We start from the raw sequence: 11,108 nt of genomic DNA on the forward strand, positions 1-11,108 counted from the left end.
AAGTAAATATATAGATATTGAACAGAGGTTGTTTGGACAGCAAAAAGAGGGTAAGGATGAAAGGGTAGTAGTAAGAAACCAACAACTTCAAGGAGAAGACAATAAACAACAATTTGAAGATGAGAGGACAGAGTACAACAATAAATGGAAAAGTAATTATCAGTCAAAAGATAAATTGGACATAGAGATTGAAAGAATAATAAGATTGATGATGAAGGTGCCTTAGAAGAAAGCATGAGTAAGAAGGTCAAGCAGCAGAAAGAGAAAGACAACAGTAGATTGTGAAAGCATAGCTAGTGGAGCAAAGTAACATAAAGTGTGGAAACCTAGAGAACAACAACAAACAACAGCAGCAACCAAAGATAAATTACAGAACAAAGTATGGGATCCATGAAGGCAAAGGACAGAAGCACATGATCAGGAGATCATGATTATTTTAACCTTGGGATTCTGATGTAGGAGCATTCAGCTCAACAATTTCATTATATTATAGTTAACTTAGGGGGTCTTGTGTTTTCAAGGAATTTGGATTCCTATGTATCAAATTAATGTAATTATTAAGGTTTTGAGTGATTGAAATATGAATTAATTAGATATTGTGAGGATATTTGTAAATGCTCTCGAATGTAGGAGAACATGAGTGATGATGAGTGATTAGTGGGGATTGAGAGAGTTGGAAATCAATTGTAAATCTTAGACTAGAAAGTGGTGTCATGATTCATGGAACTAGAGAGGATTCTTAGGGATTACTGGAATCAAAAGTGGACTTAGAGGATATTTAGGATTTAGTTCAGCAAATTAAGGATCTGAACCAGAATTGGTTAAATAGAACCTTTTGTATAAATGTAAGCCTAAAAGGCATAGAGGAGTCAGTTAGTCAGGAATCAGAGAGTCAGTCATTTAGGCCTACGAGAAGGAAAGGAAAGGCCACTGATATTGAAAATGGGGCGAAGGAAGAAATTCCTATGTAAATGGTTGTTTATTAATACAAATAACTCGATTCTGAGTTTGTGTGATGTGTATTTGAATTATAAGTTGTGTGTGAACTTGAGTAATTCTGCATAACATAGGTTGCAGGTGTGCAGAATCAGAGAAGAAGTGTAGAGAGGAGTGTTATGGTTTTACACATAGACATTATTAGAGAAATACTTTAATGTTACAGTGAAGGTGAAGGAAGCATAAAGGGGTGAGCGGAGATCGAAATCAGAACAAGTGAAGATCTTGAGGCGAAGACAAATACACAGACAGAAAGTTGAATGGGTGATTACAAATTAAGAACCAAAAGAACGTAACGGTGTTTAGGAATCGTTGGATCCATCAGATCAATGTACGAGATTGTGTGCGATAAGATTAAGTCGCGCGAAATAAATTCAAGAAGATGAATGGTGGAGATTAATACTACATGTTAGTAGAAGGATAGAGTGGTCTTCGCAAGGGGCAAGAAGTTTCTCGTGTGCCCTAAAGGTGATAAGCGGTCTTTCTAAATTCTACACGATTACCTTTAGCGGCTGACACGTAACACATGGTGGAAAGAGAAAACCAATTTTCTCGCGTGTTCTAGACCTGATATCGGTCATGCATGATACCACGCGAGATGGTGTGATAACCGTTGGATCAAGCGGAATTCATCAATAGTGGAGATCAACCAAGCTAGTTGGTGATCAGGTGAGGCGAAAGCCGTTGGATTGTGTGGAGCAAATCAACGGTAGACATAATATCAAAATCCTTGTATTCTTATATTAAATTAATACATAAAAGATTCGTTCACATTTTTCTTCAACCCCACACACAATTTCTCCAAACACACTTTCTCTGACACTTCTTGCGTACCCTTTCTCCTTCCTCCACATAAGATCCATTAAGAAATTTATTTGCGTGGTTCTCAAAACTATGTTTAGTTTCTTTGAGTGTAGATGTGCGGTTGTGCACAAATACAAAAAGAGCATAATGAAAACTTCTTCTGCCAAACTTGATAATTAGTTAAACCTATATTTCCTTATATTGCTATTGCACTCTACATAATCAAAGAGGTGGGTGTAGGATAAAAGTATGTAAGACGAGAAAATTTCATGTTCCTTCTTTAGAAAAAGGGAAAGCTTGAACACTCGATAATGATGGAATAATTTGTAAGTGAAACTAACTATCAGTTGTTCTGAACAAGATTATTAAACACCGAGATAGATTGATTTCAATATGATTTATAGATTAATTTTTAAATAATGTGACTCAATATAGTCCCTTCTCTTTAACAAAATCATTTGCAAACAATTCTCTACCTCCCTTTTCTCTAACGCTTCCCACACACCCTTACGTCTTGTACACCCTTTCTCAATACACCAAAAATGGTAGCAATTTCATATTAAATTAATATATGCTTCAAGACCCCACCCCATGCCACCCCACTTACATAGGGACCTACAACCATGTCAGATCACTCACGAATTAAATTATCCTTTTTTTTTGATGAATCGACTCCACATATTAAATTAGACTTGTGTGGAGGAAGAAAGCTTGAATCAATATAGTCCCTGCTCCTTGAAAATATCTCCCAAACACAACATATTTGTAAATCCTTTCTTCTTCCTCCACATATTTGTTTTGCTTCCCACCCCCTTGCTTACATAAGTGACCTAGAATCCCATAAACTTTGAGATCATTAAGTAGAGAAATAACAACGTCAGACATAACAATGTCAGGGCATGTTATAGACAATTTTGTGCCTTGCAGCATCAGGCATGAATTGTCAATAATCCAAGGGATCCAAAGTCCCTAAACATGATGTTCCTACCCCTAGAGGAACAAGGTCAGCAAACCAACAGCTCTCAGATCAGTTCTCCACCTGAAAACACTAAAAAACAAGCAATCCTGAAATCAAAGCAGGTGCTCCACTAGGCTTCTGCGCTGAAACTCAACTCCTCCATGGTGTACCTGCGTTGCAAAGCAAGTAGAACAAAGGCCACCTGCACTGAGCGAGATGGGACAAGTGGCACACTGAGTCATTGCTCTGGAATCTTCCAAAAATGACACTTGGATCAGGGATTTCGCCTTGTGATGAGTCAGAGGCTCTGTTTCTCCAAGTGGAAGCAAAGTTCTCCAAGTGGACTCAAGAACTGAAGATCAACTGAAGAGAGAGAGGACACAAGGCAGCTACACATCAGTTGCAAGCTGACTCATCCTTTCTCAATTCATCTATATATTGAGCTCTCTCCTATGAGCTCAGGAGGCTGGAATTTTGTGCAAAGTAATGATATGCTGTTGGTTTCACTATAGAACTATTGGGTGATTGCTTGAAGGAGGTGAAGAGGAGAAATTCTTTCTGCTGGGAGGTGTTGCTGGATTGGGGCCTTCAATGGTTGTAACACTCTCAGAACTTTACTTCTTCTATTAATAAAAGCTATTGAGGTTCTTCTATATACATTTGTTTCAATGATGTGTTGTGATAATTGTATATTTGATTTATGCTAATCCTTGAATCAGTTATGATTGCATGCTTCTTGTAGTTTCCTTCTTTGTTATTTTACAGGATCTCATTGTAGCTGGGCCAGTAAAAGAGCAAGGAGCTGGGAGCAAGCAAGCAAAGAGAAGAGTTTGGATTTGACATTAAGCGCAAGGAAACGGTTAGTGCATTTCTTCATTCTCTCTTGCTTTCATAAAGAAGTAAACCTTAAGTAGTTTTCTTTACAGTTGTTGCTGAGGTACTATCACCCTTAGAGTGGGATAGGGTCATCCGAATCGGATACTTTTCCCTACAACAAACTGGCGACTCCACTGGGGATCGTATCTGTTTGATTGTTTGTAGTATTTTTCTATTCATTTCCTGAACAAAAGAGTACCAAATCGAAAAGCTTTTGACTATATCAAAAGCGAAGTAGAGGGCAGCTACGCTAGCTCATTTCTGAGCATGTTCATGATTTGAAGGGCTGATCTACAAGGATCCTTGTAAGCTCTTAGTGATAGCTTTTCATTTTCCTTGTCATCCCTTAGTGTGTACTTGACTGATAGCTTCTGATTTGAGCAAAAACTGTGAATTTTTGAGAAAATTGTGACCCGGAAACTGAGAAAACGCAACTTTCATTTTCGAAAGCAGGTAGTACACAGGCTACCTGCTTTGCAACGCAGGTCCCGAAGGGGCTACCTGCGCTGAGAGCCAGACTGGCTGTGCAGCACCTGCGTTGGCCCAATTTTGCCTTGTGCATTTGGGGTTTCCTCCCTTTTTCTTGCCTGTTTTCACTATAGATTTTGCAGCCAGTTACCAGTCTTGTACCTGTTCTGAAACCAACCTTACTTGCCATCATTCCGCCTCTGTTATATAACGAAATTGTACTTGTTCTTTTGTATTTCTTACATCATTTACAATTTCCCATAACGAAAGTGAACTAGTCTTGCTTTGGCCTCTTAGATCTGAACCTGTGTTAGGCATTTTGCTGGTCTAAAGAGTTAGCTTGTTTTCTGTCCATAGCTGATTAGTCTTTTTACTTTCGTCATTATGGTTTGATTTCATGTATTTCCAGTGATTAAACAAGTAAATCTTAAGGTGTCTTTTGATTTTGGACAAGCTTGTTTGTTTTCGCTTTAAATCAAAATCAAAGTTATATAACAACTTTCTTTTTGTAATACATCAACATTAAGAAAGGGAAAATAAAATACATGCATTGTGCATTTTGCATTTGAAAAAGTTTGCATGATGATTTAGGAGAAAGTGCATTAGTTTGTGCTGTATGAACTGTGTGAAAAGATTTGCCTTTCTTCTCCCTCAGTAGTTAAGATTTTCATCAGTCAAAAAGATTTGAAAAAGCTTGCTTCTCATCTTAGGCTGCATTTAGGAATTGTTCATATACATCTCGTGGTGAACCTTGAAAGGCAAACTTTAAAAAGATCAACTTAAAATATACTGAATGAACCTAACAACGCATTTGAAACATAACACAAACACATAGAGGTCTAGGTAGAGACGTGTTCCAGCGTCGTTAAACATAGTGACTGTCGATCTCTACGAAGGTGGGTGATTCCTCCTGAGAGTCGGTGGCACTAATACGGACTTGTGCTCCCACGTACCATCGCGTATATATTGGGAGACCCCTATAGGCATTTATCCTTTATCCTTAGGAAGCCGTGTCGGCCGCCCTACTGATCGCGATGCAGTGAACACAGCATTCACGAAGATCGACCACCCGTACCGTAAAACGTATTCTGTGGTTTCGCGAAAGGTTTGGCACACCCTCTGCCTAGATCTCCAGAGCAGTTTCTTTTGGCCTTTTTCAAACTCTATAACTGAAAAGGTCCAACCGAGCATTTGTCACTTCGGGCTCGTTAATACATCGAAGGAGACTAGAGTCATCTTTAGCTTTTTCTCGACTCTTAAAACATGAAAAAGCAAAGTTATGTTTAAAAGCGTCTAATAAAATTCATTCAAATCGGAAACACAAATTTCCCCCTTTATATTTTAGTTGATCGAGTAATCCGCAATCATGGAAGAAAGTCAATTGAATATCCGTCGTTCTCGGAGGCTTGCGAGTCAACCATCTTTGTCTCCGGAATCGAAAACAATCCGGACAAAGCGAGCTCATCGAACCAGTTCAAAATCTCCTTTAAAAGTTAGAACAAGTGTTTCGACAACATCTGAGATTCTGGTTACTCCAAACATTTCCGGAAACCCTACCTCTATAGAAGAAGTTCAACCGCCACAGAAGGACAGTAATACTGATCCTAGTCTGGGGGAAAATACTTGTATAACTGAACCAGTTCCATCTGTAACTGGTCCAGAGAGTTTTGTTCCTCAAACATCTGTCGCTGTTGATACAACCCCTTCTTCGGCACCGGAAATCTTTTACGAACCTGACGGTCTTCCTCTTCCACCTGGTCTGATTGCGATAGAGGAAATTATAGAGGAACCGCAAGTATCCACTCCAACTCATTTTGGAGTAGGGGTCACTCTATTTCCTGCTACAACAGAAGTTTGTCCATCACCAGTGGAAGTTCCTGTAGAATCACTAGGCAATCAATTGGATAGACTCAAAATGTCTGAACAACCGTCGACATCTAGGACTGTGTCAAATGACACGGCGACAGCAGAATTACCTGCTGCGAATCCAACAATGTTCGCCGGCATACCATCTGTCCCAACTAGCTCTCAATCGCTAGAAGGAGTCCACCAAGGGACTATCTCGACAGTATGGTCTGTTCCTGTCTGTTCCGGAGTAATGTCTGGTAACTCTTATGGTGAGACTCATCAAATTGACCCTTTTGGGAATCAATTTAGGCCATCTAGTCCTCCAGGACAATCAATTGCCTTGAGTTCTGGATTACCGCCGTATGGGGGGCAGTATGCCTTTTCATTACCCCCTCCGGGAGGGTACCCATACGGGAGTTCTCAACCTTACTCAAGTTATGGTGGAATTGCAACGAGTAGTTGGGTACCTATGCTATCCCAGCCACCAAGAGTTGTATATTCTATGCAACAGTGTGTACCTGTGACGAACATCCCAACTACACCGGCTATCGTAACCGTGTCGCAAGTTCAAACGATGCCTGTTGTATGTCAACCTCAGATTTCTCAGGTTCTCATGCAATAGCCCCTTGACCCTGCGACCCAACCACAATCGCCTACTGGTGGCGCAACACAAGTACAATCGGGTACAAGTACCCCACATCTTGGTCCAATGGTTAGTGTAGCACAACAACCCATGGTATCGCAACCGTGGATAGTGCAATACCAACAACCACAATTCCAGCAAGTGTACCAAGGTTCTGAACAACAAATCTTTGCGAATACTGGACAACCATATATCCAAAATGGTCAAAATCAACCACTTTATAGTGGTCAAGTCCATCAACCGTATCAGTCATACCAACATCAACTCCATTATGCTGGTATGCAAAGACCAACTGTTCAAGCGATTCCATCGTACCCTGGTTACGCTTCACCTAACTTGAATCAACAGTTACCATTCGTGGCGACTTTAGAGTTGCCTGATTTACATCGGTTAACCAATGATCCAATTGCTTACGCCCCATGGTGGCCAGTGATCCCACACAAACTTCCATCCGACATTCCTAAATTCAATGGAAATCCAGGTGAAGACCCGTCGAATCATGTGATGACATTTCATCTGTGGTGTTCGTCGAACACTCTAAATGATGATTCGATAAGGCTTCGCCTCTTTCAGAGGACATTGACAGGTCCAGCGGCAAAATGGTATATAGAATTGCCAAGAGCTTCGTTCGACAATTTTAGCTCCCTTGCCACGACATTCTTAACCCACTTTCAATTACCAATAAGGTATGAAACGGGAACAGAAATATTGACTAACTTCAAACAGACAACCGCAACTCATATATCAGATCATATACATGAGTGGCGACGTCGACGAAGAATGGTTAAAACATACGTTCCTGATCAGCTTTTAGCTGAGTGGTTTATAAAGTCGTTACTTCCGGCCATAACGGAAGATGTGGCAAAGGGGGGAGTCGTAACGGAAGAGCAGGCTATCGCTCGTGCGCAATATTTGGACTTAGTATATACTCAGTCCGGCACGCTCTATAACAAAATACCAGACGCCCCTAGACCAGAGTTTTCAATCCCTCCTCCTCCTAAATCAAATAGTGACTCTCATGCCGGCGATGGCGTGATTGGCACGGCAAACACGAATCCGAAAAGGACCAATCAAAAGAAGGCCCGTAAGGATTCGAATCAAAATGCACATGAAGAAGTTCTTGCTTCAGAAGTAAATGCCGTATCGACAGATAAGGGCAAAGAAACCAATCAACCAGGAAGCAAGAAGAAACAAAACAAAGGGAAGAAGAATAAACAAGGTGAGTCATCTCCTAAGAAAAATTCTTCAAACCCTCCTGGGCATAGGAAATGGTGTCCATGTCAAATATGCGATGACAAAGATCACAACACTAAGGATTGCCCATTCAAAGCTGAGCTAAAGAGGTTCTTTAAAAGTCCTCATACCTCGACTGTGTCAAGTGATCAATTTCCTAACCCAGGTCAAAATCTGGTTGATAGAGGAAACGCTTCCCCATCTCAAGTGCTTATGTTGTCGGTTTCAAAACAGCAAAATGATGCTTTGATTTCGACAAGGAACAAAGATTACGGGAATCCACAGGTGTCGAACGATAAAGGTAAAGATCAACCTAGCAGTTCGACAACAACTTCGACAGAAGTTGTACCCCCCATCACGCATGAATTAACAATAAAACCGCCAAAGGGAGTAGTGCACAAGTCGACCTTTAATCCTCGTGCCAGAGCGGCACAGCATTATAACATAGTGGAAGATTTGGTGCAATCGCCATCTGCTATGTCGACTCTTGAGGTACTACAACATTGCCCATCCCAAAGGCAGGCATTGTTATCAGCAATTGGTGGGGTGGATCCTAAAGATTCCAATCTAGTGTCCTTTGATCACAAAGGGTATGATCCTCAGTTACCAGCTCAACTAGCTTTCCTCGTCCAAGTGAAAGCCCTCAACAAAACAGTTCATAGAACGATTATTGATGAGGGGGCATCAACATGTATTATGTCGATGAGTTGCTGGAAAACTTTAGGATCTCCAATCTTGTCACGATCATCGACAACATTAAAAGCATTTGACGGAAGGATATATACCCCTTACGGTATCCTTAGTAACCTGAAAGTTGAACTAGGGGGCAAAACAATAGAAATAGATGTTGAAGTCATTGATGGCAATCTTGACTATAACATCCTACTGGGAAGGCCATGGATTTATGCCATGCAAGCTGTTGTGTCGACTTATTTTAGGAAGATCGCATTCCCCTTTGAAGGAGGGATTACGGTCGTCGATCAACAAAACTTCCTCCCTAATGGTTCACAAGTTACAGGAAGCGTTCCCATGATCCATGGCAGCGACCGGTCAATTCAAGATATTGGAGTAGGTCTGTTGAAAGATCCCACTATGATGGGAACTTTCACGCTACCACCTCCTAGTTGCATAGGAAATGTACCATTTGTAGCAACATGCAATATGGTATCCACCTTGAAGGACACAGAAGGCAAAGTCGCTATGGATCATGCAATGGTTTTGCCACCAAGCCCCATTGAAATATTGTAGCAATCAATGTTTCAGGCCTGGGAGGCGAACCCCAATCAGCGCTCATCGAGCGTTTGGGTAGATAGATCTAGAGAATATGGTACCCCATTAGATCCTTGGTCAAAAGTACATGGGACTGATGAAGGAATCTTACAATCAATGATGATTGAGGGGGCACCATGGAATGACCACCACCATCGTTCCCTTCTTCCGGAATATGAAGAAGATACTCAAAAAGATCTTTACCACCCTTCAGTCTTTGAATTCCTAACAAATACTGTAAACATGGTGGATTCCGAGCGAAACTTATCCAATATTGAAGAGACTATAGCCATAAATATCTCGACCAAAACAGGTGTTGTAGAGAATATTCATGTTGGCAAAGGTTGTTCCCCTTCAGAACTGGAAATATATAACGCTCTTTTTCGCGAATTTAGAGATGTCTTTGCTTGGTCATATGATGAAATGCCAGGCATCGACTCGAGTATCGTTGAACATGAAATTAAAATGTATCCTGATGTCAAACCAGTAAGGCAACGGCTTCGACAGGTTCACCCTAAGAAAGCCGCTGCCATTAAGACAGAAGTTGAGAAACTTCTCCATGCTGGATTCATCTACCCGGTTCCGCTAACTGATTGGGTATCGAATATTGTACCTGTTATGAAAAAACAAGGAACAATACGAGTGTGCGTCGATTATAGGGATGTAAATCAAGCTTGTCCAAAGGACAACTACCCTACGCCCTTCATCGACCAGATAATTGATGAATGCGCCGGATGTGAAATCTTTTCCTTTATGGATGGATTCTCCGGGTACAATCAAATTAATATCCGCCCACAGGACCAGTCAAAGACTGCTTTTATATGTCCGTGGGGCACATTCGCCGATCGAAAATTACCCTTTGGTTTAAAGAATGTAGGGGCGACATTTCAGAGAGCTATGAATTATGCCTTCCATGACATCAAGAGCATTGTTCAACCATATCTCGATGATCTTCCGGCTCATTCGCGAAAGCGGACTGATCATCCACAGCATCTAAGAGCGATATTTCTACGTTGCCGACACTACAAAATAAGACTCAATCCACACAAATGTGTATTTTGCGTCGGTTCTGGTCGTTTACTTGGCTTTGTAGTCTCCAAAGATGGGATTCGTCTCGACCCCTGTAAGGTTCAGGCAATCATCAACTTGCCTCCACCTTCTAATTTGCTTCAGATTCAGAAACTCCAAGGGAAAGCAAACTTTCTGAGGAGGTTCATTCCTAATTACGCAGAACTTGCTAAAGGTTATACACGTCTTTTGAAAAAGGACGTACCCTTCGATTGGGACCAGGTTGCGCAAGCTTCCTTTGACGCTTTGAAAGAATCTCTAGTAAAAGCATCATTAATGTACGCCCCAGATTATCTTAGGGATTTTAACCTGTATCTAGCTGCAGCGGATACAACCATTGCGATGGTTTTAGTTCAAGAAATCGATGGAGTTGAACATCCTGTATATTATTTAAGTAAAAACTTAAATGATACAGAAAGTAAATATTCTTACGTTGAAAAGCTAGCACTTGCTGCTGTTCAAGCGGTACAGAGATTTCGACATTATATCCTCTTTAGGAAAACTACCATTCTGTCAGATTGCAACCCCATGACTCATATACTGTCGCGATAGTTACTGGGGGGCAAGTATTCCAAATGGATAGCGATCCTTCAAGAGTTTGATCTGGAATTTGTGAAATCCAAGTCAAAGAAAGCTCTGGTATTCGCAGAATTATTATGCGATCTCCCATCGTCGTCCAACGATGAAACTTCCAAGGAATCAATCGTGGACGAGACTTTATTTTTGATATCTGCGAGCGATGAATGGTATGGAGATATAATTATCTATCTCCAAACCCAAAAATTTCGGCCAGACACCTCACACTCCGAACAGAAACGTATACGATACCAGGCAAAAGACTACGTGATCGTCGGTGATACCCTTTACCGTCGTGGTATCGATACAGTTCTGAGGAGGTGTCTCACCCATGAAGAAGCCGAAAAAGCCCTGAATGAGTGTCATTCA

The sequence above is a fragment of the Pinus tabuliformis genome, chromosome 1_2 (genome assembly GCF_031772625.1).
Source record: "Pinus tabuliformis cultivar Carrire ecotype Pingquan chromosome 1_2, CPIR1, whole genome shotgun sequence".
NCBI classification, from domain to species: domain Eukaryota; kingdom Viridiplantae; phylum Streptophyta; class Pinopsida; order Pinales; family Pinaceae; genus Pinus; species Pinus tabuliformis.